The 26,171-nt window shown below is 40.9% G+C and overlaps 1 protein-coding gene across 5 annotated transcripts in view; it reads left to right on the top strand.

Annotated features, from left to right (window-relative positions):
• Positions 1 to 26,171, top strand: part of ERC2 (ELKS/RAB6-interacting/CAST family member 2) — a 985,497-nt gene that overhangs the window by 848,679 nt on the left and 110,647 nt on the right. Inside the window, exon 19 of one of the 5 annotated variants that reach the window (XR_007950813.1) lies at positions 23,906 to 24,134. The exons of the other annotated variants lie outside the window; for them this stretch is intronic. The gene's annotated coding sequence lies outside the window, so the exon portion shown is untranslated. The remainder of the gene's footprint in view (positions 1 to 23,905; positions 24,135 to 26,171) is intronic. 5 annotated transcript variants of the gene reach the window in all.

Below are 26,171 nucleotides of genomic sequence, written 5' to 3'. Positions count from 1 at the left end.
ATCAGAATGTTGAACTCAATACCTTTTAGCATTCCTTCTAGCTCTAAATCCCATGACTGGATTAAACAAACTCATAAGATTAGAAATATATATATATATTTCAAAGGAGGGGAAATAGCTGCAGTGGATTTGCGTGCATTGGTCAGCCAAGTCAGCGATTGCCTAGAAACTCTAATGTCCATGTATGGATTCAGTCATCTTGGAGCCGAGAGGCAGAAATCCAATCTAATCCCACCTAGCAGACTCGCAAAGTTAGCTGTCATTTTTCAGGACAAGAGGAGCCCAAGTTATCTTTGTAGTGCCGAAGTCTGTTGAAGTCAGTGAGATTTCTTGACTGAATTTGGGGGCCGGCCTTCCAAGTCTCTTCCAATTTCAACTTGCAGAAAAGCTGGGCCTTTGAACAGACCAAATGATGTCGAACCTGGCTTAAATCGGTCTGAGCTTTTCCTCGGTCTTGTAATGGAAAAATAAAGATCTATATGTTGGAGGCCGCTTTGATGAATGGATCAATGAAAAGGGAGGCGGGGGGGGGGGGGGTCCTGCAGCGTGCTAGAATCTGGTTTCTCTTGAGGAAACTCTTGGAGAAAAGGCATCAGAACCAAGCAGTTTAGTTGGGCAGTTTTTGGTCTTACGGACATATGGGTTTGACTTTCTGTATCTTATAGAGAAAATCACTTTGCTTCTCTGGGCCTCAATTTCCCCATCTATAAACTGAAGAAGGTGGATTAGAGCTCCTGGAAGGAAGGTCTCCAAATCTCTGACTCTTTGCTTCAAGTTTCCATTAATAGCTACTCATACACGAAGGGTTTCTTACTGACTTCCAACTTCTACGTATTTGTTGCAATCTACTGAGCTGAAATCCAAATTGGGTGTTGTTTTTGTCATCTTGCTCTCCTCCTGCCTTCTCTCCAGCTGTTTTTTATCACCCCAATACCAAGCTGTATGCCTCTCAATAGAAGAGGAAGGCCTCTTGCAATCTGAGATGCCCAGGACTGTGCAGAAAAGCCTGAGCCTTCTCCCAAAAATGCATCCCCAAAGCCCACTAGGATGAACATATTGTCTTCTGTTAGACCTGCTCTGAGTTAGCCACACGATACAGATTTGGTACAGTGCTCAAGTAACTCTGACACTATGAGGATCCCATTGGGCAGAAAGGTTTCAAAGCAGAGTCTCATGGTGTTTCTTATGCTCTTACAGAGGACTCATTGACTTAAAAGAGGAGCCAGGTAATATTCTAAATGTAACTTTGGAAAAAGTTCAAAACAAAAAAACCCTCTGTCATCAGAGAAATGTACCCTGGTTCATAGACTTATAGTTTTAAAGATCCTTAGAAGCTTTTTTAGTCTAATCCATGTAATTTAGAGATGCCAAAACTGAGGCCTAGAAAAGTGAATTAATTTGTTCAATTTGTTCAAAATAATTTGAATCCATTATCATCTCACTCAAAATATGGCACTCTTTTCATTATTTCTCTCTCTCTCTCTCTCTCTCTCTCCCTCTCCCTCTCCCTTCCCCTCTCCCTCTCCCTCTCCCTCTCCCTCTCCCTCTCCCTCTCCCTGTTTGTCTCTGTCTCTGAATCTATCTCTCCTCTTCCTCTGCATTTCCTCTCTTTGTCTCCCTTTTCTGCCTCTCTGTGTCTCCTCTACTCCTTCCTCTGCATCTCCTCTGTCTCTCCTTGTTTGTCTCTGTCTCTGTCAATCTGTCTCTCCCCTTCCTCTGCATTTCCTCTCTTTGTCTCCTTTCTCTGTCTATCTCTACCCCTCCGCTGCATCTCCTCTCTGTCTCTGTCTGTCTCCTCTCTCTGTCTCTCCCCTTCCTCTGCATTTCCTCTCTTTGTCTCCCTCCTCTGTTTCTCTTTACTCCCTCCTCTGCATCTCCTCTGTCTGTCTCTGTCTGTCTCTTCCCTCTCTCTATCTCCTTCCTCTGCATCTCTTTTCTTTATCTCCTTTTTCTGTTTTTCTCCACCCCACTTCCAACTTCTCTCTGTCTCTTTCTCTATTTACTAAACTCCCTTTGATGCAAATCACGCAATCATTTGATTAACAAACTATTAAGAAATGTGCCATGGACCAAGGACTGTGCTATGTGCTTGGGATACAAATCCAAAGGCTGAAAACACACCTACTCATGAGGGCTTACCTTCGGAGAGGGGTGACAACAAATACAGTATATATGGCCAAAGTTTAGGCTGATGAACAGTGTCCTTGAATGAGAGACAGTTGCAGAGGGAAGGCACAAGTTACTGAGGAGATGGGGTGAGGGGAAAGGAACAATCATTTCTTGAACCTTCACTAGGTCTAGGCTCGATGCTAAATGTTCTACAAATATTGTCTCATTTGATCAAAGTCAAGATCAAGAAAGATTCTTAGAGAAGATTGTTTTTGAACTGAGTCTGGAAGAAATAGAGGGATTCTCTGAGGCAGAAGTGGGGAGGGAGACGATTTTAGGCCCATGGAGTAGCCAATGGAAGGGGATGGAAAGGGGGAGCTAGAGGCCATGAGTGGAAAACATGGAAGGCCAGTAACATATAATGAAGCTGGAAGATAGGCTGGGGCCAAGTGGGAAAGGGCTTTTAGAAGTAAACAAAGGAGTTAATATTTTATCTTAGAAGCAATAGGGCTTCCTGGGGAACGACCGAGGCTTGTGAGTAGAGCTGTGCTTTGTCAGCAGGGGGAGAGACTTGAGGCAAAGAGGCCAAGGGGAAGGCTGTTGTGATCATCCAAGTGAGAGAGGATGATGGGAGCTGGCTAAGTGGAGAGAAAGGTTCCGGTGTGAGGGATGTGGTGAAGGCAGAAAGAGCAAGGCTAACAACTGATTGTATATGTGGGGGAGGAAGAGGAAGGAGTGGAGCATAATATTGAAGTAACCAGCCTGGGACACTGGAAGGATGCTGCTGCTTTCAACAGATTTAGAGAAGCTTGGTCGAAGGGAGGTTTGAGGGGAATATAGTTAATTAGGTTTGGGACATTTCCAGCTTGATATAAATTTGTGACATCTAGTTTGAAACATCTGGAAAGGCATTACTGAACCTCAAAGGGGATACTGGGGCTAGATCCAGCCCCAGTATTTCCCCTGAGATTCAATCTTTCAATCTCTCTTTTTTTTTCTCTCTCTGTTTATCTATACACACACTCATATGTGTGTGTGTGTGTGTGTGTGTGTGTATAAATGAAATATATGCAATAAATAAATATGTGTATATGTATGTGTGTATATATATATATACATATATATATATATATCTGTGAATTGTATGCATAGAAATGATTATTAAACTCAAGGAATTTCTGAGCTGACCAAGAAATCCAAAGAGGAAAACATTTCTAGAAAAGAGGGCTAAATGGGGTCAAATGCAGGGGATGGTTCCGAAGGATGACAGCTGAGAAAATACTATCCAATTTGATAACTAAGAGATCACGGGAGAGACCAGTTTCATTTGATAAGTGATAAGATAAGAAGCTGAAACCAGTTTACAAAAGTTTGAGGAGGGACTGAAAAGAGAGGAAGTGAAAGTTTTCCCTCTGTTAATCAATTTCTATTTATTCTGTATTATGTAATTTGTCCAAAGTTATTGCATATTATCTCTCTCATTAGTGAGCTCTTTGAGGTCAGAAAGGATCTCTTACTTTTTTTTTTTTTTTTTTTTTTTTTTTTTTTGTATCTTCAGCTCTCCATGTAGTGCCTGGCACACAGTAGGTGCTTAATAAATATTAATTGACTAACTGAGATGGCTAATTATTTTGATGAGATTTAAAAGTCAGAGCACCAGTGGGAGGCCTGGGAAAATACCAGGGAAGAAAGGATCAGAGCTCTCCATGAGAGCAAAGAACAGAGGAGACACAGTAGGATAGAGGTTACAGTCAGTCAGGAAGATGCCAAAGTTTGTAATTAAGGATGCATTGTACTGTGGCTTCATCTTGTTGTGTGCAGCCCTTTAGCCGATGGCTGTAAATGCTGGTGTTCTAATGGCCAAGTGATGCTTTTGGATTGCAGATGGCGTGCACCTGAATCATTTTTTCCTAGGTTATTTTCTTTGGAATGACTGTCATTGAATTTTATTCCCTGCTTCCTGAAGAGCACCACATCCCTCCCTATTTCTTTATAGCTCTTCTATTTTGTTTCATTTGAACCAGTTTTTAAAAACAAAATAAACAAAACCTAGGGCGGCCATTTCTGTGGTATTTACGAACCTTCCTTTATAACAAAGAAAACAAGTAAACAGAAGGAATTAACCAACAAAGCAGCCACATCTGACCAACAGTATAAAGCATTCCAAACCCATATATCCCTACTTCTCTATCCATGGGAGGCTTTGGGCTTCCTCCCTTGTTCTCTGGAGCCGAGATTAGTCATTGTAATGAATGGGATATTTTAATGTTCTCACCCACGTGTTGTGTTGATTGCACGTATCATTCTCCTGATTATGTTGTCTGTGGCATTTCATAGAATCTATCTCAGAGGTTCCCTACCCCCAATTCCTTCATGTTACAGATGAGAAAACTGGGGCTTTGTTGGGTTACACAGCCTTCCCAGCTACATACAAGTCTTTCCATGTTTGTCTATTCCTTATATCTGCCGTTCCTTACGCTACAAAATATTTGAGCACATTCACACATTACCACTGGTTTGCCCATTCTTTATTCCAGAGGCGCCCACTTTGTTTCCACTTTGGGGCTTCTTTCCAGTCACTTTTTCTCAGGCTATGGGTCAAAGCATAACCGAGAATCCAGTGGAATGTCTCTTTGGGAGAATTTGGTTTTTAAGCCAACTGAAGTGTGAGAAACAAAGGCAGTACCTTCATTGCCTGGAGATTAATGGAAATGGTAAACTGAGCTGTTAGCAGTCTGTGAGTCTCTCACCTTAGATTGGAGCCTTAGAGGCTTGGGTGGGGGATACCAGGCTTTTTTCCCAGTTTTCTTCAGAGACTAATTTATTTTCTTTTGTTTGGGCCTCATAGTCCGGGGACAATAAAAGCAAAGCAAAGGGGAGGGGGTGCTAAAAATGGGGCCAGCGGCCACTTGGCGAATGCCCTGTGCTGGACGGCTGAAGTCAAGGACCATAAAACCCAAAGCAGTCCAGTTAATGGGTTCATTTTCACCGAGCATACGTTTTGAATCTGGGGTCTCTCAGTTATTGCGGGGTGTCGGATTCGGAGCACTTTTATCCTTTTATTGGTGAATTCACTCAAGTGCAGACAGACAGAAAATGTTCAAGGGGCGGGCAGCAACACTTGTTAAAACGGTGGGAGGTTTCCCGTTCTTGCTCTCTGAGTTTATCATCCTGGTGGAGTTAAAAGGCAATTAGGCCTGCAGGTCCTTTCTGGCCAGTTTATGGGCCTTTTACACAGGCGTGTTGGATAGACAGCGCCATATTAAACATTCCAACCCCACCAGCCTGAGGAGAATGGGAAGGCTCTCCCTTCAACTTCAACTGTTCCCTTCAGAGAAATGGCATCCCCCAAAGACCCCAAATTATTTTAACACAGTGCTCATGGACCTTGTTCTCAGTTTTAAAAGGAAATGACGGGAGTCTCACATTTTAGGTAACTTATTGTGTATGTGTAGGTGTGAAAGAAGAAGAAAGGGAAAAGGAGAGGGGAGAGGGAAGAAAGGAGAAAGACAAAGGAAAAATCAGATTGAAGATAGGGAGAGAAGAAAGAGAGAGAGAGAGACAAACAGAGAGATATAGACATACACAGATACAGAAAGTGAGAGAATCAGATATAGATAGATTAAAAGGAAACAAAGAGAAGAAATGATGGGAGTTTCACATTTTAGGTAACTTATTATGTATTGCAGGGGAGAGAAAAAAAGAGGGAAAAGGAGAGGGGAGAGAAGAAAGGAGAGAGACAAAGGGAAAATGAACGATAATAGGGAGAGGGGAGAGACAGAAAAAGAGGCAGAAAGACAGAGACAAATAGAGAGATGCATAGAGAGGAGAGACAGAGACAGACAGAAAGACAGAGAGACAGGGACAGACAAAGAGACAGAGACAGACACAGAGATTTTGACCAAAAATTTAAAAACTGACTTTTGTTACAGGCTGCTCCACTGTATCAAGGAGGTCCTGAGGAGAATAGAAATGGTTTCTATTCCTCTAGGAAGACAATAGATCTGGAAATGGAAGGTTATGTAATTTGCTCAAGGTTATATGGATAGAATAGACAGACAGAAAAGGCATGCATATTATCTATACCATATAATTATGACTAATTATGTACAATGTTGCATATTATAGATTTGAACTTGAATCATCTGAGCCCAGACCCAATGTTAAGGCTACCTCCTGAATTCAATTCAATACACATTTTTTCTTTTAACATGGACTTAGAATTTAATTAATGGAGGGAATTCCCAGCAAAGAAACTCCTTCCTTCCTTCCTGAAGCTCTCTAGTGGCTCCAAGAGCCAGATGGGCACTGAAGGGTTAAGCCTCTTGCTCAGGCTCCCACAGCCAGGTTGTATAAATAGCAAAGTTTGAAGCCAGATCTTCTGGACTCCAAGGCCACCCAGCCAGCACTCTGTCTCCCCAAATAAGAATTTCTTCAGTTCCTATTAGGTACCAGGCACTACTCTAGGAGAGAAAAAGAAATTGGCCCTATTCTCAAGGAGTGTACCTTCTACTGGAGGGATGCAACATGCACCCAGATAAGTCAGTATAAAATAAATGTGAAATGGGCAGATTCAGGACAAGCTGGTGTCGGCAGACACTTGAGTTGAGACTGGATTGGAACTAAGAACTCCATTAAGACATGGAGCAAGAGAAGTGAGAGCGATTTCCAGGCCTGGGGGAAAAGCTGGGGATGGAGGCAGATGGAATGTCTCACTTGTCTCCTTTTAAGCAAAGCCTGTCATTGGGAATTTGATGGCCGGCAGACTTTTGATTAAGCTTCTTAGTGACAGTTGTAGAATTTGAGTAGGAAGAGAGAGGCCTTGGCTATGAGCTACTCTAAGCCCCTGGTTCTTACAGATGGGCCAAGGAGAGCCTGATGATTTCCACTGAAAACACCCTCATGGATCCCATCTCATTTCCCTCTCCCTGGAAAGCAGTGCAAGACCCAGAAATGTTAGGCAATTTGTCCATATTTACACAGCAAGCAGCAAAACTGCCAGAGAGAGGGGACGGATCTCCAACTCGTCCTCCTCGGGCGAGTTATTGGCCAAGCCAGAACGAGTATTCAAAGTCTCTGACTATTCGGTGGGCCATATTCCTCTCTGTCTGGTTCCTAGACTATCTCTGGGCCAGATCAAGGCAAAATTAGGAATGTGTTTTATTTGACTCTCCTCATCTATATCCAGTGTGCTCTTTCTGCTTCTTTCATCACCCAAATGCTTAGGTTCTCCCCCCACTCACACTCTTACTCCACTAAGAAAAATGATCCGATTAACCAATTAGCACTCAGGCATTACTGGCTTAATGTATTATCCATCCTAAGGAAAATTGTGATTTCAAATGGAACCTGGGCAGTCTTCCCAAAGGAATCTAGGAATCAAATTTCAGCCTCTGGAGCACTTGGGTGAAAGAGATATTTGGGGGCCTTTCTGGTGCCCATCAGCTCACACCTTTTTTGGCCATCATCGATTCTACTTTTCTGGAGGGCTGACACTGGCTATCATCTGTTCATTTAGACAATTCCATAGACTTCATTTCTGTAAACACAGCCAAGTTTTTTTTTTTTTTTTAAACATATAACCGGACTGGTTTTATTATTCTAAAATAGCTAACCCTCCAAATATTCTTGACTACATAGGAGGTCAGACTTTGGATTAAAGGGAACTCTCTGGTTTGGTCCTTTGCTAGAATTAACCAAGTAGGTATTTCTTAAATGTTTGCTCTGTGCCGAGCTCTGGGTGAAACCCTTGAGATACAAAAATGAAATGAAACAGAAACCTCCTTAATTCACAAAGAACTCATGCATAAGTGGAGATGACACACAGATAGTTAGACTGATAGATCAGTGGGTCAATAGAGAGATAGAGAGATCAAAAGGTGGACAGATCAATAGACTAATACATCAATAGGTCAATAGGTAGAGATCAATAGATTGACTGATAGATCAATAAGTCAATAGAGATCAACAAATTGATCGATCAATCAATAGATAAATGGAAAGAGAGATGAATATAGAACTTAAGTTCTGATTATGCTTATTGTGTGCCAGGCACTGTGTCAAGTCCTAGGGATACAAATACAGGAGATACCAAAAAAAGACAATTCCTCCCTTTGAAGGAACATATATTCTAAGGAAGGAATCTAACACATTAGAAGGGAGCTGAAAAGCTGACAGAAAGAGAGGGGACAAGGTCCAAAAATTCAGCATCAGGAGTGGATCCAGGCCAAATTTACTCTGGATGGCCCAGGCTTTTTATGAAATTTTGTGTAAATAATATAAGGCAAGAATTGGCAAGGACCAATCAAGGGAAGCCTTATAGAGGTGAGAGTACCCTCGGATGAGAAGCTCTAGGAGATATAGAAGAGAGGTATATGGAGGATAGATAGATAGGTGCTAGATAAACAGATGGATAGATGGACACAGAGAGAACAGACAGAAGGCAGATGGGGGGTAATCTTGGCTTTGATGGGTCATCCATTACAAATAGAAGTGGATTTCAAAGTCCGATTCTTTTTGTTCAGCAAAATAATTGTTTGGACATGTATATTTGTATTTAATTTATACTTTTAACATATTGAACATGTATTGGTCAACCTGCCATTTGGGGGAGGGGGTGGGAAGAAGGAGGGGAAAAATTGGAACAAAATGTTTGGCAATTGTCAATGCTGTAAAATTACCCATGCATATATCTTGTAAATAAAAAAGTTAAAAAAAAAAATAGAAGTGGAGCTGGAGAGACCTCAGAGGCCATTTCATCCAAACTTCATTTTATATATGAGATAAGGTTCAGGGAATTGAGGTCGTTTGTGCCAAGTCAAGCAATATCAAGTATTTGAGGAAGAAAATTCCCAATTTCAAGGTCAATGTAACAAGTAAGCCATCTTTGTCATTTCTTCTCCCATATGTGCCTTGGTATCCATCAAAGGCATTGTTTCTAATTGCTGACGGTCACGCAGCAAAGAAGTGGCAGGATCAACAGGGAGGCTGCAGACTTGCCCAAGATCTCACAGGTAAAGTTATTGGCCGAGCCATGCTTGGGGCCTGGGTTTGATTTCTCCCTGGAGAATCAGATGCCATCATAGATCATATGCAGAACCTATTCATGGCCAAATCTGCTGAAGGACTTTTAGTTTCTTGGGTTCTCCAGCAACGTCATTGTGTTAAAGAAGTCGGCACAGCTTTAGAACTAAAGGAAATCTTTATTTGTACCCAGTCTTAATTTTCTCCAATTAAAAAAAAAAAATACTAAAGGGAACGGTAGCTTTGATTTCCAAACTGACCTTTCATGTTCTAATTCTTCTTGGAGCTCCTTTGAGTAACTATTCCAGGAACACCTTCCTTGGGCAGAATAATATGCTTCAGATCTAATCCTACAAAGCCTCCTCCCCAACCCCCCAAGGCAAAGGAAATCAGAGGGAGACCCAAATTCATTCCCGTCCTCCCATCAGATATATGATCTTGACAACCAGGATGTAGATGGAGTTTATGGTTCAGAAGGCCCAGAAAGAAAATGAGAGCAAATGGAGGACAAATTGGCTGCCCTTTAGGCACAATTGACAAGTGAGCAGGACTTCTTTCTGGAAGGAGGATATGCAGGCCCCAGGCCAAATGGCTGTAGCTTCAACAAATCCTTTTGAAGTCCAGGCTTTTCCTGCTAGGGTTTGTCAACAATGACTCTCATGAGCAGCTTCCCAATAAAAGAAGAGAAAACTGAATTTACTCCTAAGCCTGCCAGGTCCCACAACAAATGAGCCTTCCTTTCTTGGGTATTAATTTGTTTTTTCAAAGAGTAAAATGTAGACATTTTCTAGGTCAGGATGCTTACTGTCCATTTTGCGAAGTTGTTTAATAGATTTAAATGTGAAAGGGACTTACTACCATTCCAGTTAAGTTAACTGGAATTTCCAGTTGAGTTAACTGAAGATCAGACTAGCTATTAGATTTGACAATCAGTCATTGTCAGGCACTACTAAGAGTCCATGTTGTTTAGTCATAGTTGTGTCCGACTCTGTGATCCCATTGGAGGTTCTCTTGGCAAAGATCCTGGCAGGGTTTGCCATTTACTTCTCTGACTCATTTTACAGATGAAGAACCTGAGGCAATTCAGGTTAAGTGACTTTCCCTGAGTCACACAGTCAGTAATTGTCTGAGTCTAGATTTGGAACTCAGATCTTCCTGAATTATATCTTGTGTTATCTAGCTCTAGTTGCCCCAAGGATACAAATACAAAGAATGAAAAGATCTCTACTCACAGTGTACTTAGGCAGCCACAGTTAACAGCAGCACTGGAATTTGTACTCAGGTCATGGGACCATCTAGCTAGAAATGGGAGGGACTTTATAAACATTTAATCCAACTTCCTTATTTAACAGGTGAGGAAACTGAGGTTAATAGACTTAAATAATTTGCCTAGGGTCACATAGCTAAACAGAATATGAATCTAGCTTCTCTTGACTTGAAGTATTTCTCTATATTGTATAGTATTGTACCACTCATCTTCTCTAACCAGGTACCCACTGCTCTGACTGTGATAAATCAAGACTAAAAAGAACAGTGATGTACACTTGAGTTGGATTGATGGGTGAAGCTGGGAGAAAAAAGCCAGTTGTAGACTTCCAAAAAATGGAAATGCCAAAGTCCCAAGATACTGACCTTGACTATTAGAATTTCTTAGAAAAGCTTAAAAGATGTAAAGTAGCTTGCTGAAACCAGAGGACTAGAAAGGAGACTACAGTATCCATACCCCCAATTTTAGCCCATGTGTTTAAAGAAGCTATCATTTCTGAAAAATGGAAAATTCCCTCCAGGAATTCAGTTTTCAGATGATTCATGGAACTCTATGACCTATAAGTTTCCCCCCACCCATCTTTTAACACCAGCTGACCAACAGGGGCCCTACCTACACAAGCTGAAGACTTTCTTCCTTTCTTTCAAAATCACAAAGCCATCCCTCAACAATCTGGTCCTTTGCTCATGTGCCCTGCCTGGCGTTCTCATTTGTGTTTTTCTAGGGTAGCATCTTTTACTAGACTTCTCTTTCCTAATTCTTTGATTGTCATGACAATTATTTCTAAATCATAGAGTGTTTCCTCATCTCAGTGATGATAGGGCTGTAACTCAGCAGTAATTTCATTCCCATGATGAGCATGAAGACCCAGGAGAGAAATGTAGAGAGGGCTCAGTGTGTTCTGATTATCTAGAAGTCCCTGGATGTATTCATGGGTGTTATGGGTCTACTGTGAAAACAGTCATTTGCAGGGGGCAGCCTGGCTTGGAGAGCTAACTATTTTTTTCTCAAAGATCCTTCCAACGATTATACAACTGCAAAGTTGGAGTCGCTTGTGGACCTGTTTGGATCATTCTATTCTTTACTAGATAAAGTGGGTTTAGCTAATAGGTATTGAATATAATTTTCTTGTTAGTCTCAATCAAAACTCTTAACATTTAATACTTTTAACTATCATTAAGTAATGACATTTGGTAATCTGAAATTTATATTTTGTTTAAAGAGTAAGATATAAAGAGGAAGGGAAAGAAAAGAAGAAAAAAGGAAGAGAAGAGGAAGGAAGAAAATGACAGGCAAAGAAAAAAGGAGAACATCGGATAGAAAAAAGGGGGGAAACAAAGGAAAAGAAAAAAAAAGAATTGAGAAAGAAATAAAAAAGAAAAGGAAGAAAAAGAAATGAAGTAAAGGAAAAATAACATGATTGGAAAGAAGAAAAAGTGGCAAAGATAAAAAGAAGGAGAAAACATAAAAGAAGAGGAAAGGGAAAAGAAAAGAGATAAGGGAAAGGGAATGAGAAGAGCTAGAAAAGAGGGAAAAGAGCAGGAAGAAGGAAAGAAAAGAAGAGATAAGACAAAAATGGAAAAGAGGAAATGAAAGGAAAGAAAAGAAGAAGAGAAGGGAGAGAGAAAAGAGGGGTAGAGGTTTGGAGAGAAGAGAGAGAAGAGGAGAGAGAGAGAGAAGAGGAAAGGGAGGAAAGAAGAGGAAACAGAAGGAGTAGAGAAGAAAGGAGAGGAAAGAAGAGAAAGACAGGAAAGAGGAGAAACACAAAAGAGAAAGAGAAGGAAAAAGAGAGCAGAGACACAAAGGGAATGAGAGAAAGATAGAAAAAGATAAAAGAGGAGAAGGAGAAGAAATAGAGAGAAGAGAGGAGGGGAGAAGAGGAAAGAAAATAGATAAGAAAAGTGGGATGAACAAAAGAGGAAATAAATGGTGTTACTCCTAAGACACAGAACATTATTTCTAATATAGTCCTAAGATATTTTTTTTAAGAAATAGAATAAGCAGGTACACATTTATTATAGCATTTCATGACCAAGATATGGAAAAGATGAAAACTGAAGAATCAGATCACATAGATTCATTCTATAGAAGTGATGATCTAGACTGCTCCCTGGAAGCTTTACTTAATAGATAACCAGAGAAGTGACCCAGATTCATTCCTGTTCTATGTACATTCTCAGCCCAATACACTCACTTTCTTGGATGGCGCAATACTATACAACAGAAGTAGAACTCTTTGACCTCCAGTAAATCCCTCCATACCTCCTTTGGGCTCTCTTCACCTTCATTTCCCATAAAGCCATCACAGAAGATCTAAAGAAAACGGAAGCCTTTCTTTGTTCCTTTTATCTCTAGAAGATGTTCGTCTGTCATTGGATTGTTGAACACTTATCACCCATTCTAACTGTCCCCTTTTCTCTTGAGTTTGACTCAGTCAGAACATTTAGCCCAATTCTTATATCTCTCATTTGTTGTTGATCTGCCATATCTTTCCATTGTCTTTTGGGTTATTTTTATTTTTATTTATCTATGTATCTCAGGGTTCATCAGAAGGGAGCATCAGTGGGAGATGGTTTGTTGCAGAAGAGATGGGCTTTGGCAGAAGCAAACAGATTGGGGTCAATAGAAACATTGACCAATATGCATAATATGACCTCCCTCCCTCTCCTCCTCCTCCATTTCTTCTTTCCCCTCTTCCTTCCTCTCTACTTCCCCCTTATCAATTCTGGGTTCATCTCATTGTCCAGCTAGATAAGACATAGGTACTGATATGCATATTGAACCCACTTCTCATATGGCTGCAATGCATAGTACCACTAACTTGCATGTCAGCTTGGATGAGCTCTTTGTACCAGAACTTCTGTTCTCAGGTCTTATTCTCCTGCTTCAAAACAGTAAGGTCTTCAAAGGCTGGACCAGCCAAGTGGCAATGCTGGCAGCTTTTTCCAAACTAGTCTTTGTGTGTTCCTGAGTTGGTCCGAGGACATCTGGATATCATGATTATTTTCTTTAAGAAGGGAGCTTGACTTCTGAAGCACGTGTGTGCACATACATACATATGACGTGTGTTCATGTTGTTGTATATGTCCATTTTCTATCTCTGAAAGGTAATAACTACCATAAATGGCAGAAAATTACCAGATTTCTGAATCTGACCTCAATAATGGATGGATTAAAGCAGAAATCAAAGGAAATACCAGCTAGAAGAAAGTTTAAAGCATACGGGGGACTGAGCCAAGCTCCTGTGACCTGACATAGAAATAAGATTTTGACTCCAAAAGAGAAGGAATTGGCTTTTATTCCACCATTGCTGAGAAAAGCTTAAGATATAAAAACTGGCCACAGAGAGAGAGCAAAAGAGCCCCCAGATCCTTAAGCCAACAAACAGTTCATTAGCTTGCCAAGTAGAGATTATTGGGACCTAAATCCATACTAACTCCATCAAACTATAGATTGAGAGTTAGAAAGCACTTTCAAGGTCATTTAGTCCAACATTTGACAAATGATGAAATCAAGGAAATAGATAGTAAAAGACAGAGTGTGATCTGAAGTCCAGTCCCCTACCCCAGATACAGTACTTTTTTCACTCAACCATAATATCCCCAATGTCTTCCACCTTATACCAAGACAAGTTCAAGAGTTAACTTTTGAGAATATTAAAATATTTAATTATACTTAGAACATTTAAAAAGATCTTTCAATTAAATCTAGAGGTATGTGGAAATGGCTGATCTAGACATCCATATTGTGGAAATAATTGCTTCAATATTCTTTAAAGGGAGCCAAGAATTTATAAATATGGCTTTTTTTCTCCGATAGTGGAGAATACAATCTCCCTATACTTTCTCATTATTGCCTGTGTCCTCCTGAAAATCTTTCATAAGGGATGAATCTAACACAATGGAAGATTTCCTTCGGGCTACTTTTGTTAGGTCCTATTGCAACATTTAGTCTGTCCTTTGTCTTCATTGCATAATTAGCTCATTTCCTATTCTGGTCATATATTTCTTAAATGATTGATTTCTCTTGGTCTCTGTTTGTCTCTCTCTGTCTCTCTCTCTGTCTTTGTTTTTGTGTGTGTGTGTGTTTGCTCATAACTTATCATTATTAATATTTTTCTTTCACCTATATTATCCACTACTTTGCTTTTTTAGAGGAACTCCATGTTTTGTAAACATGTAGGTGTAGTTTTAAGGACTGAAAGAGGCTAAAGCTTTATTAATAATTCTGATTTCTTGTGAAGACTTTCTTCAAAGGGAAAATCAGAAAGCATGGGGACTTGGCAAGTGACAAATAATATCATCATTTTTGAAAAATGAAATAAACTCCATTTTAACAAATAAGTGATCAACTATATACGCATATCTACACTATATATTAAACATTTTGGAATCAGCTCTCTAAAATCAGTCAAATATCAACCGTTCACACTCCAGGTCAAAAGAAATGAAGAATCTCTCATTCTGCCTCTCTACCTGTTCAAACAAGCAATCGACTCCGAAAAATGGGAAATGGGTAAAAGTGAAATTGTTGACTCATTCTGGTGCAGTTTCTTGGATGTAAAATGGTGACTACAAAGGAAACGCCAGAAAGACCTTTAACCGGCAAATGCTTAGTCTCTTGGCTGAGCAGCTAGTTAAGGTAGCCGAGGCTGATACCAATTTAAAGCGCAAGACTGTTTGCAGATTGTCACAGAGGCAGATAACAGAAAACGTCAAGTGAGATTGCCTCATAAAACGGTGAAAAACAGTTGAGGAGAAAATGAGCCCAAAAAGAGATTGGCAAGAAATCCAGCTAAGCCAAGATAATCCTGAAAGCATCTGTAGATGAAACTGGGAGGAGGACAACAAAAGCAGGCATGAAATAGAACAGATCTGTTGGCATTTTTATAGTGATCTGGTCATATTTGAAATACCCTTTAGAATCAGCACCTCAGGACTCCAGTTCTGAGCCCACTGAACCATCGGGAGAGAAACTAGCTCTTCAAAAAAATAAATAAAGTCAGAGAGAATGGTCAAATGTGCCCAAATATATATTCAATAATTGTAATGTTTTGCTTGGCTTAATAAACTTCAAAAAAAAAGGGGGGGGGGCAATTTCCAAACTCTCTTCAAGAGGGGATGGATGATCCCAGAAGAATGGAAAAAAGATGACCAGCAACTTTTAATTCATATATCATTTTTCTTATTGTTAAAACATCTCTTCAGAACAACCAATGGTCTATGTGCTTATCAAAGGTTTCCTTGATGAAAACATGGAGAGCTGGCAATTTTGGTGACATCTATACTGATATCCGGCTGACTGAGAGGAGAGCTTATTTTTTGTTGGTTTCAAGAAAGTATGAATGCAAAATTCAACCTTAGAGACTCTCCTGAGACCCCTGAAGTATCTGAGAATTCTTTAAGATCCCATGACAGAGCTGACTATAGAGATGACTTCAATCATTAAAAGCAGGAACATCAGCAAAAGGTTAAGCAGGGTCACTGAGCAACCAGAAGTGTCCATCTGTATTCTGACATGTGGCCTGAATCAAGTGCAAATGAAAACCGAATTCCTCAGAAGGGCAGGGGAGTCCCAAGTCTTCCTCTGGGGCAGATAGTGCAGGACAAATAGATTGAAAGCTAGAATGGACCTTGGGAACAGCTAGAGTAACCTCACCATTTTAACAGAACAAAAGTCGAAACTCAGTAAATGAAGTGACTTAACCACACAGGGAGTTATCATCTGAAGTGACATTTGAATCCATCATATTAATTACCTCAAGCTCCACAACACTTGAAAGACTTCTGTCAAATCCATACAAAGAAATTAAATTGAGCAAGTAAGTCAGTTTTTAAGGGCTGACTACACTAATAACTAATATTTCTTTTTCACGTTAAAGTTTACAAAGTACTTTTCATAGATCATCTTGTGTTGCTTCCGAAAATTAAATACTATTATCCTCATTCTACATATGAAGAAACTGAAGCACTGGAAGATTACTTGGCTTCTTTCAAGATTTACATGTCTGCCAAATGTCAGAAACAGGGGTCACTTGGAGATCTCTCCTAACTCCACATTCACCCTTCTTTCCCCTCTGCTGATCCGTCTCTTTTCTATGTGTAGTCACTAAAAATATAGTTCCTGACCACACCGTGGGTGGGATAAAATTACCTCTGGTGATTAGGTAACTTGTTTGGAGATCACATCCATGGGGAAAGCTGTATATTTTTATGCTAAAAACTGTGTATTTTTTGGTGAGCCTCAACAGCTAGCCAAATAGAACCATTTTTCTAAGTTTCTCAGATGAAAAACATGGAGAGGATGAGTGATTCTAATGAGGAGGGGGCAGGAGGGTTAGAAGACCTTTCTCTTGATGTCAAGAAGGGAAGACTTGGGGCATCCAAACTACTGCTTGCCAGCAAAGACACGTTTCCAAATCAAAGGTTGAAAAGGGCTCACTTGGCAAACAATGGCACAGTTGGGGCAGCATTGATCTCAGAGTCAGGCGGCTCCACTGGCCCCTTGGCCCATTTCAAAATGCTTCCATTGTCCTGACTAAGTAGGTAGAAGTAGGTAAGTCCAAGCAGATGGGTAATGGGATGATAAAATTGGCAGCAAAAATGTGGTCATGGGAATTAAACAAAAGGTGGAAGGATCGAGAATAAAGATTTTGGGCAGCAAGGGGACACACTCAGTCTATGTAAGACTGTAACATGATGATGGATGATGATATCTAAAGTCCTCTGCAACCCTTAATATTCTATATTAAGACCCACCTGACCCACCTGAATGACGTGTGAGGAAAAAAAAAAGTCAAACCAGTTTTCAGACTCAACAGGCTGCCACTTGGTTGAGGAACCAGGATTCTTGGCAGAGGATCCAAATTGTGCCCCAACTTGACCTTAAACAAGTCATTTGCCTATCTGAGCCAGGATCTGCTGGCTGTGAAAATTTGAGGATCAAGATTAGCTTCTAGCAAGGAAAGCTTTCTGTGCCATCTGAGATAATTCCCAAAACTTAAAGTGTTTTATACATGCCACATATTCTCCTTGAGAGGTGTTCTCAGTTTCTGAAAGGCTGGCTAAAGGCCATTTTGGCTTTCCTTTGGGATTTCTTTTTCTTTATCTTTTTTTGGGGGAGAAGGACTTCTCCATTTACCTGTGGAACTCCCCAGGAGGAAATTACCTTCACCAATGAGTTCTGTTCTGCAATTTAGAAAGTTGCCAGGGGATGCTGAGGGATTAAGTGCCCAGGGTCACCTAGCCAGGTTCCAGGCAGGTCCTCCTGATTCTAAAGTCAGCCAGACTGCCTCTCACCTTTGTATTATCAATGTTAAAAGAAGAAAATGTAGAGGGTGGGGGGGAGAGTAGGAAAGAGAACTGCTTCCTAATTAGTCTTAATTAAGAAAACAAACTGTTACCCTTCTACCAGGAATTCCCATTTACAAGCCAACAAGAGATATGCTAATTCTGAAGCTGCCTTCTATCTTATCTTTTGCTTAAAGATGTCCTCTGCTTGCTGTACTTTCATCCTGGGTTTGCTTTGGATTCTGAAGAGACCACTGTATTCCTCACGCAGTATTCTCTAAGGGTGGCCAGCCTTCTCCAAAGAAAGGCTAAAAAAGTGCCATTTTCTCCATCATTACCACCAACAATTTTGTTCTCCACTAATGGGTTTTGCCCTGACTTGAGAAAGTTTAGGTCAGACATCAACCATCTAATTCCTTTAGGCCCTTTCAGCATATCTGTGTCATTCTCCATTAATCTTGCATCTTGAAATTCTAATGGAGAGCTTTCCTTATGATTTTATTTTCCTTTTTGTGGAAGTCAGGGGCCAAATAGCCACTATGGGACCTATTGGAGATAGGGTTCTTGTCCACTGTCTGTATTACACCTTTGCTTCTCCATTCTGTTTTCATCCTCCTCCCAGTCTTGTTTTTCTGGATCTTCCTTGTTCAGGTAAAGTCATGTTCCTAGAGGTAATTGTTATTTTTGGTGGTTACGGCATCATTATTCTGCTACCTAATGGCTTAGAATGCTAAGGAAGCCCATCTAAGACCCTTGAATTTTCTCACAATTTCTATTGATTGGGACACTGACTACCATTTTCCATGGCTTTTTCCAAATGTTTGGAGGGAATGATAGTCTCCCCCCTTCTCCCCAAAATAAGGTCCTGCTGTCCATAATCATAGAAAGAAAATTGGATCACAGGGATGGAAAATATTGCATTAGAGAAATCACTGCTCTCCTCCCTGCAAAGTCTCCCTTGCAAGGCAAGGCCTGGGAAAAGAATAAAAGTCATCCTTGATCTATGGGAGTTTCCGGACTCCATGTGCCCCAAAGCAATCATCTGAGCGTGGTGTTGCTCCAGGGCACCTCTGGAACAGGTCTTCTCCATTCCAACAGCTGGCCTCTCTCCACAGAGAGACAGCCCTGACACCAGCAGAGTACCCAAGAGTCACAAGAATGTTTGGTTTGTGATAAAAATCATTTTATGGAGGAAAAAGGCTTCCTCTTGCCCATAAAATGGTATGTTCTTGAAATAACTCACAATAAGAGCAAGCATTAAAGCTGCATCTTCAGCAAAAAGGCTGAGATGTTTATGCTTGGAGCTGCAGTCTGCTAATCCCTACTCGTCAAGTACAACTTGTAGACAGCTGGGACTTGAAGATATCGCCCCTTTGTCTTTCACCCACTTTCAGACCACCCCGCATCCTTAAGGTCTAAACCAGGGACAGAAAAGGGCTGAGCCGGGGCATCCACGGCCACTCTCCATCCCTTTCTTTCTCCTGAAGAAATTGTAGTTATTGATCAGCGAGGAATCTCAGAGTTTAGGCAACATTCTCCACTTGTGCTACAGATAAAGAAATTGAGACCCAATAAAATTATGGGATGAGTCAGGGTCAGAAGGGACCTCTGGGCCAACTGCTGAGACTCAAGAACACAAGACCAAGATGGAGATTTGGAAAGGACCCCAGATGAGAAAACTGAGATCCAAGGAGATTGAAGAACTTGGATGAAGAAGGGACCTCAGAGGGACCTAGTCCAACCCCCTCATTTAAAGATAGGAAAGCTGAGCTCCAGTGAGGTGGAAGTAACTTGCTCAACAGGTAGTTGAGTAGCCATCAGATTTGGCATTTGGACCTATTCAAGTCCTCTACCTCCAGAGCCAGGACTTAGCTTGCCCTGCTCAGCAGATGACCCACTGATGGTGGGCCACATTGATATGAAATATAAGACAGAATGCTGAGCTTGCAGTCAGAAAATTCTGAATTCTATATCATCTGTGTAACCATCAGACAAATCAATTATACTCTCTCTTGCTCCAATCTCTTCAAAATAGGAGAAAACAATACCAGAAGAGGTGAAAATAAACATGATAATAATAACATGCAACTGGCCTATATTCATCTCTGTTTAGTTTATGAATCGCTTCCCTTGTGCCAGGAATTGTGCTAAGTCCCTGTTGATCACAAGGACTCGGATCATGTGCACAGAGTTATTGAGAAGCTCCTTTCCAGTGCCAGTTGTAAATGATCGTCATTGCCCTTAGTCATTGCTATCATCTTGTTATTGTTATTGTTATCAGGCAGCGACTGCGACAATCTCTGACATTTTTATAATAAGATGGTACCTTAAGTATATGATTTAAGGACCGACATGTCTTTCAAGTATGGCTAAGTTTACAGATCATGGCGCCATCCAAAATCCATACTCTATAGAAGAGGAAACTGAGATTAATACCCAATGTCATTCATTCACAGGCGTCTGTGTATTATCTGCACTCAAATCAATTGGCTCCTGATCCTGCATCCTCTTATTCTTCTTCTTCTTCTTTTTTTTTTTTTTTTAACAAATAAGTAAATTGAGGGAAATGTAGACTAAGAGAGTTATGTGTGGTCACATAGCTAGTTTATCTTGTATTTTGTCTTGTGCTCTTACTCATACACTATTCCCTTTTAAAATATTCCCTTTTTTAATGAACCCATTTCACAGAAAGAATCATGGAGCTATAAGGATGAGACTTTACAGATCATCTGTTTCTTGGTTCTAATAGAGACAGAAACTAAGGCTCAGTGAGGGTACTAAGGACTGAGGCCCAAGAATACAAGATTAAGGACTGAAATGTGGGGTCTGGGGCCAACTTGGCCACTGACTAGCTAAGTTTGACCAAGTCACTTATCCTCTGAAAGTGTTAGTTTCTTCACTTGCAGGATAAATTGGGGTCTTGGCAACTACCCTGCTGATCTCAGTGGATTATTGGGAAATGAAAATAAAATGGTAGAGAAAGGATGCTTTGCTAAGTTGAGTAGTTTATGGAGGTATTGTTACTTCTGTGTTTGATGAGTATGCTGAAGGGATAAGGGGGTATTTCTTCTTTTCAATCATGAGACAGGAGTCTAGGAGCTGGTCTTTTGCCATTCCTGGGAAAACCCCAAGATACCATCCAAACCCCAAGATGCCCATCCAAAGCGTAATCATTTCAGCTCACTTTGGAAAATGGGCTCAGTGACTGGAGTAATTGTCTTGCCTTGTCTCTTGCCAAAAAAAAAAAAATTCTCTGCTAAATGGCATAATTGTTTTTAATTACATAATTGAGGCACTTAATGTGTGGGGGTCAAAGGTTACTATTATATTTAGAAGTACTGGTGAGTATGGTTTAGGTCAGTGTTTCCTGAGATTTTTGGCAGAAGGGAGCTGATGTTTCCTGGCCTTGACCTGGAAAGCTGGGAGATGAGCGGTCTAAATCCCCAGCCAATGGAATTTGGAGCTACTTGAGCAACAGGCTCAGGGCCCAACATTGAGGATTGATGTAGACTTATAGTCAACCAGCAAAGGGATCCAAAGAAAGGAATTGCATCTGATTAGGCTGATTAATGAGATGATTATGTCCATAGTGAGTATCAAGGCAGGATACTTTTACTAGAAGAAAAAAGCCTAATCAATTTCTTGGTAAGAGAAAAATCTAAAACCATTTATTGTCCCGTGTTAAGACGCTTCTTTTTGTCTGTGGGATTGCTTTCTGGATGGCTTGATGGGAAAAATCCCTTATCCTCATGTGTTTAGGACTGTGGGAATCAGGAACTCAGATTATTTCTGAGTGACTTCTTTTCTTCTTGATAAGGTCACCATGTGCCAATTTAAAACAAAAAAAAGGGAAAGGAAAAGGTCTTCAACTCTGCTAAAAGAGGCATTGTGTCCTTTGGAGTTAGGGAGCCCAGGATTTCTGTCCTGCCCAGAAACATACTGGCTGCATTAAGCCAGGCAGGTCACTTCAGGGCCTCAGGCAAAATTTTCTAAGCCTATTGGTTGCAGATCAGTTGCTGATGTACAATGGACCTTCCTTAGACCAAACAAGAAGGAAGGAAATGGTAGAAATCCACAAATCAGTAGTAGCACTACTTAGGAGGTTAGGATGGGGACCATAAAGTTCAATAGGAAGGGGCATGAAGGAGCTTACCTAGTGTTTGGTCCTTGAGGGAGGAAACATCTGAAAACTTTCTATCTTAATTCCTTATTTTGACTAACTAGCTGCTGAAAGACAGCCAATGCTATGAGCATCCTCTCAATTTTAGGGCCTTGGGAAAGAGCCCCAGTCGCTCTACCCTATTTATGGCTCTGATACCATATTGACAGTTCCTTCAACTCTGGATCCCCACTCAAAAAAACAAAAACAAAAACAAATCAAAAAATCCCAAATGAATAAATAAACCAAATTTTCTTCTATTTCTTTCTTCCCATCTTCCCCACCCCCATAATGATCTTGCTTCTATATTGGTCAGTCCACATCGGGAAAAGGAAAAGTGATCATCTTGAAAACATTCCATTCTGTGCCATTGACCTGATCTGTTTCATAAGCCAGTGAGCTTCCTTAGTTGCCTGAGCTTGGGCCTATCTAAAATGCCAACATTAACAAAATTAAATTAAGTGTAAGAAAAATGAGATCGCTTCTCACTGTCTCCTGGGACGTCCTAAGCAAGGGAAGAGGGGGATCTAGAGGGGGAAAACAAAAGATATACTCCAAGAAGATATATGAGAAAAATATGTCAATGTGATCTTGGGTCTCACCCTAGAAGGATGGAATTTAAGAATATCTCCAAGGACCAAGCACATTTTGCCTCACTTGACATGGCTGGTCCTTCCTTCTTAGCAGAGGAAAAGCTCCCTAGAATAAGGAGGTGAAATTTATTCCCATTGGACTATCTTTGCAGACCTCACCCAGAGTATCATGTTCAATTCTGGGGACCACAGGTGAGAAAAAACATTTATAATCTGGAGAATATTCAAAAGTCAGTTAGGAAAGTAAAAGGACATGGCATCTACATCTGAAGAGGACTGATTAAATGAGATTTAATTTCTAACCTAATGAAGAGAATAATAAGCAGAAATGTTATATCTGTGCAAAAAGTGAGCACTTCATAAATACATGATGATGAATTGACTGTCTTTAAGTATTTGAAAAGTTGGCATATGGAAAAGAGATTAAACTGGTTCTGTTTGGTCCTAAGGGGAGAAGTGGGAACAACAGGAAAATGCTGCAAAGAAGCCAGTTTAGGCTTAATTATTAGAGCCATCAAAAAGGGTAATGGGAAGAGTGAAGTAATGTTTCTCCTCCTAGGAAGTCTTCGGCTAAAGGCTAGTGTGTTTGATGAATTATCCAGGGAACTCTTCTTCAGGTACAGGGTAGGTTAGATGGCCAGCAAAGTTTGAAAGGGGAAATTCTGGGATTTTGAGAAGGATGATTGCTTTGGGGCTCAAGATGCCATATTTGGTGATTTTTGTGTGCTCTTCTATTTCAACAATATGAAAATTGTAAGAATATATGATTTGATCTGGACTGTGGCAGGTAGAATGGATCTTATGAAGTGTGTGTGTAAAGCAATATTACCCAGGTTGGACCAAATGTATTTATTTCTTTATCTATCTATTTATTCATTTGTTTGCTTATTTATTTGTTCGTTAGTTAATTCATTTATCTATCTTTTTTGTTTATTTATTTACTTATTTCTGGCATCTTGTAGACTAAATAATTGACTATTGAGCCAAATCTTTTCTTTTCTCACTGATTGGGCAGTAAGAGCTTGTGACTCCTAAAAAAATGGCTGAAACCTTAGGGCAGTTGTTGGAGCTTGGTGATTGGTTGTTTTGTTGCTGTCAGGAATGTAAAAGAAAGGAACCAGGAATGAGGTTGCAGCTCCACCTATCCCTCCGGGTCATGCTCCAAATTGATTTTCATGGCAACCAGGAGCTTTGCTGGAGGTGAAAAGGACTGAGTTCCCTGAGCTCTCCACCCAACTCTTTTGAAGTTTTGTTAAACTGAGCATCCGGAATGGTTTAAAGGAATATACCCAAAGAACTGGGGAATAGAAAGTGTAGGAAGGAGCACTTGGATAGAATCCCCTAGCCAAACAAAGACTTCCAGAGCATGAAAAGCAGTGGAAAGCCCTAGAGAGTGCCCACCCCTGTTCATTGCCTCTGGCTCTTAATGCTGCCCTCTTGTCGCTTCTGCTTGTCATTGTCTCAGATGATCCAGCCACTGTTGGAGGCACATGACCACGGCAAAGTCTCACGCCGCTCATTGATCACCTGTCCAACCTTTGCCTAGAGTGTGACCCCCAATTCCTTCAAGAGATCCATCTTTACCTGTCTATAAAGAAGAGGAGGAGGAGGAGGAAAGGAGGAGGAGAAGGAGGAGGAGGAGAGGAGGAGGGATACTGCTGGGAGGACCAAGTAACAGTTTGACACCAGAGCAGGTCCAATATTTACTTTTGTTTTTTCAAATGTTTGAAGATGCCCAGGGTGGGGTGGGCAGGACTGGGGCTCAAAGAAGCTTGTAGAGTTATTGATCTATTGGAGTGCCAACCTTCTTTTTCATGGAACAGTATTTAGCCTTTGGAGTGGTAGTCAATGTCTTAATTTCCTAACCACCTTGGAAAGATCTTTGGATTTGGAATGAGAAAACGTGGATTTCAGTTACACTAGCTGTTCAACCATGGAGAAATGGTATGTCCTTTTTAGGCCTCAGTTTCCCCATCTATCAAATGATGACATTAGTCAAAATGATCTGACCTGTGAGGTCCATTCAGCTCTGGATCAACATTTGAGGGAATCTAGCAACAATCTTTGGGCATTTTTGGTTCAGGGCATTGTCTTCTTTACTACTAGGAATCTTTTTTACCAGTAAGCATTTAACTTGGCATCCTTACAAGAGAATTAGATTTTTCACATGGACAGTTTCCTTTCAAGAACAGCCCTTGCTTTCGTAGAGTTCTCTGTGATGACTGTGGCAGATGTGTTGGGAAGTTAGTAAATATGTGTATCAGGCAGCTTTTGTTTACTTTGCAAATCTACTTACCTGCTGCATATGTTAGGGAAGGAAAATCTGTATTCCATAGAATCATTCCTAAATTTCCTTTTCTCCGCAATGATATACCATTTTGGAGTTTGTGATGGACCTAGTGAAACCCACTCGCCATCATAGTGAGTATGATAGCAAGTTCGCTCTGAGCCATTGTTTGTAGTCCCCCCCTCACACCCAATCCCACCCCCTGGTTACTTGTTGTTTAATCCTGTCTGACTCTTTGTGATCTCCTGGGCTATGGCACTTGAGATCAGTGAGATTTTCTTGGCAGAAATACTAGAGTGCTTAGCCATTTCCCAGGGTCACATAGCAATTAAGTATCCGAGTGCAGTTAAGTATCTGGAAGCAGATTTGAACTCAGATTTTCTTTATTCCAAACCAAACTGAGCTACATCACTCCTTCTCTCTTCTGATTTACTTCACCTCAAAAACTGAGAGAAAGAGCTCAGGATCTTATCCATTCACTGGATGAATAACCAGTATCCCAGATGGTCCCCATTGAGCTTTACTGTCCACCTCCCTGGAAGAGTCTCCCTTCTCATTTCAACGTCCCTGTGTCCTTCAAGACTCAATCCAGGAGTCTCACCATGTCCTCCTGTTTCCCTACTGTCCCAACTGTTCCTATTCCTGCCATTGTGTGTTCATTGTCTAGTGTTTAGGCTTTTAAACAAATTATTATTGTTTCTTTCTTTGTGAATATGTCATTCCAGGAGATAGTAAACTCCTTGGGGGGGAGGGGGGAGACTTTTATTTTTGCGCCTAGCACGCAAAGTAGATGTTTCTGGAACAGAGTGGGCAATACTTGTGGACTGATTGATTGGTTTGTTGGATTGAGTTGTAGGATTTGCAAAGAGAAGGGGAATTTTCTGTCTGAAAAATTCACAAGCATCAGGGAGCTGTGTTCTCCTTACCAAGCCTCCTATTTCCAGCAACCACACTCCAGTGTCTCTGGCTCCAGACATTATGAATTTAATTCTCAGAGCCATTCCTCTTCTCCCCTGACCACAAGAACGGGGAAGATCTCCCTGCAGGACACTCTCTCCCAGAGCTGAGCAAAGCCCACCCACCATCTTGGATGAGAGCCAGTTCTTTCTCTAGGCTGAATGTGAACCTTTGACCTCCTGGACCCGAGGCAGGGGGGCTACCTACCAAGCTCCTCACCAATAAGCAATAAATGCCAGTCATGGTATCAGCTGAGGTAATGACTTCAGTGTATAAAGGGTTGTGTGTGAGGATCCATGGCCTTGGCTTCAGCCTTGTTTAAGGAATGGCAGAAGCAAGTTTTGGGAGGCCATGTTGTCTTGCCTTCTCTTTCCCATAGAACCCTGAGTGAAGAGTAAATGTGGCACGTGCCCACTTGTCCTGATCTGGCTCAGTGATACGTTCTTCTTCGGGAGAGCCATCCCTCTTCAGTGTAGTTTCTGAACCA

Source organism: Antechinus flavipes, chromosome 1 (assembly GCF_016432865.1).
Source record: "Antechinus flavipes isolate AdamAnt ecotype Samford, QLD, Australia chromosome 1, AdamAnt_v2, whole genome shotgun sequence".
NCBI lineage: Eukaryota > Metazoa > Chordata > Mammalia > Dasyuromorphia > Dasyuridae > Antechinus > Antechinus flavipes.
This window is presented reverse-complemented; position numbering and strand designations above follow the sequence as displayed.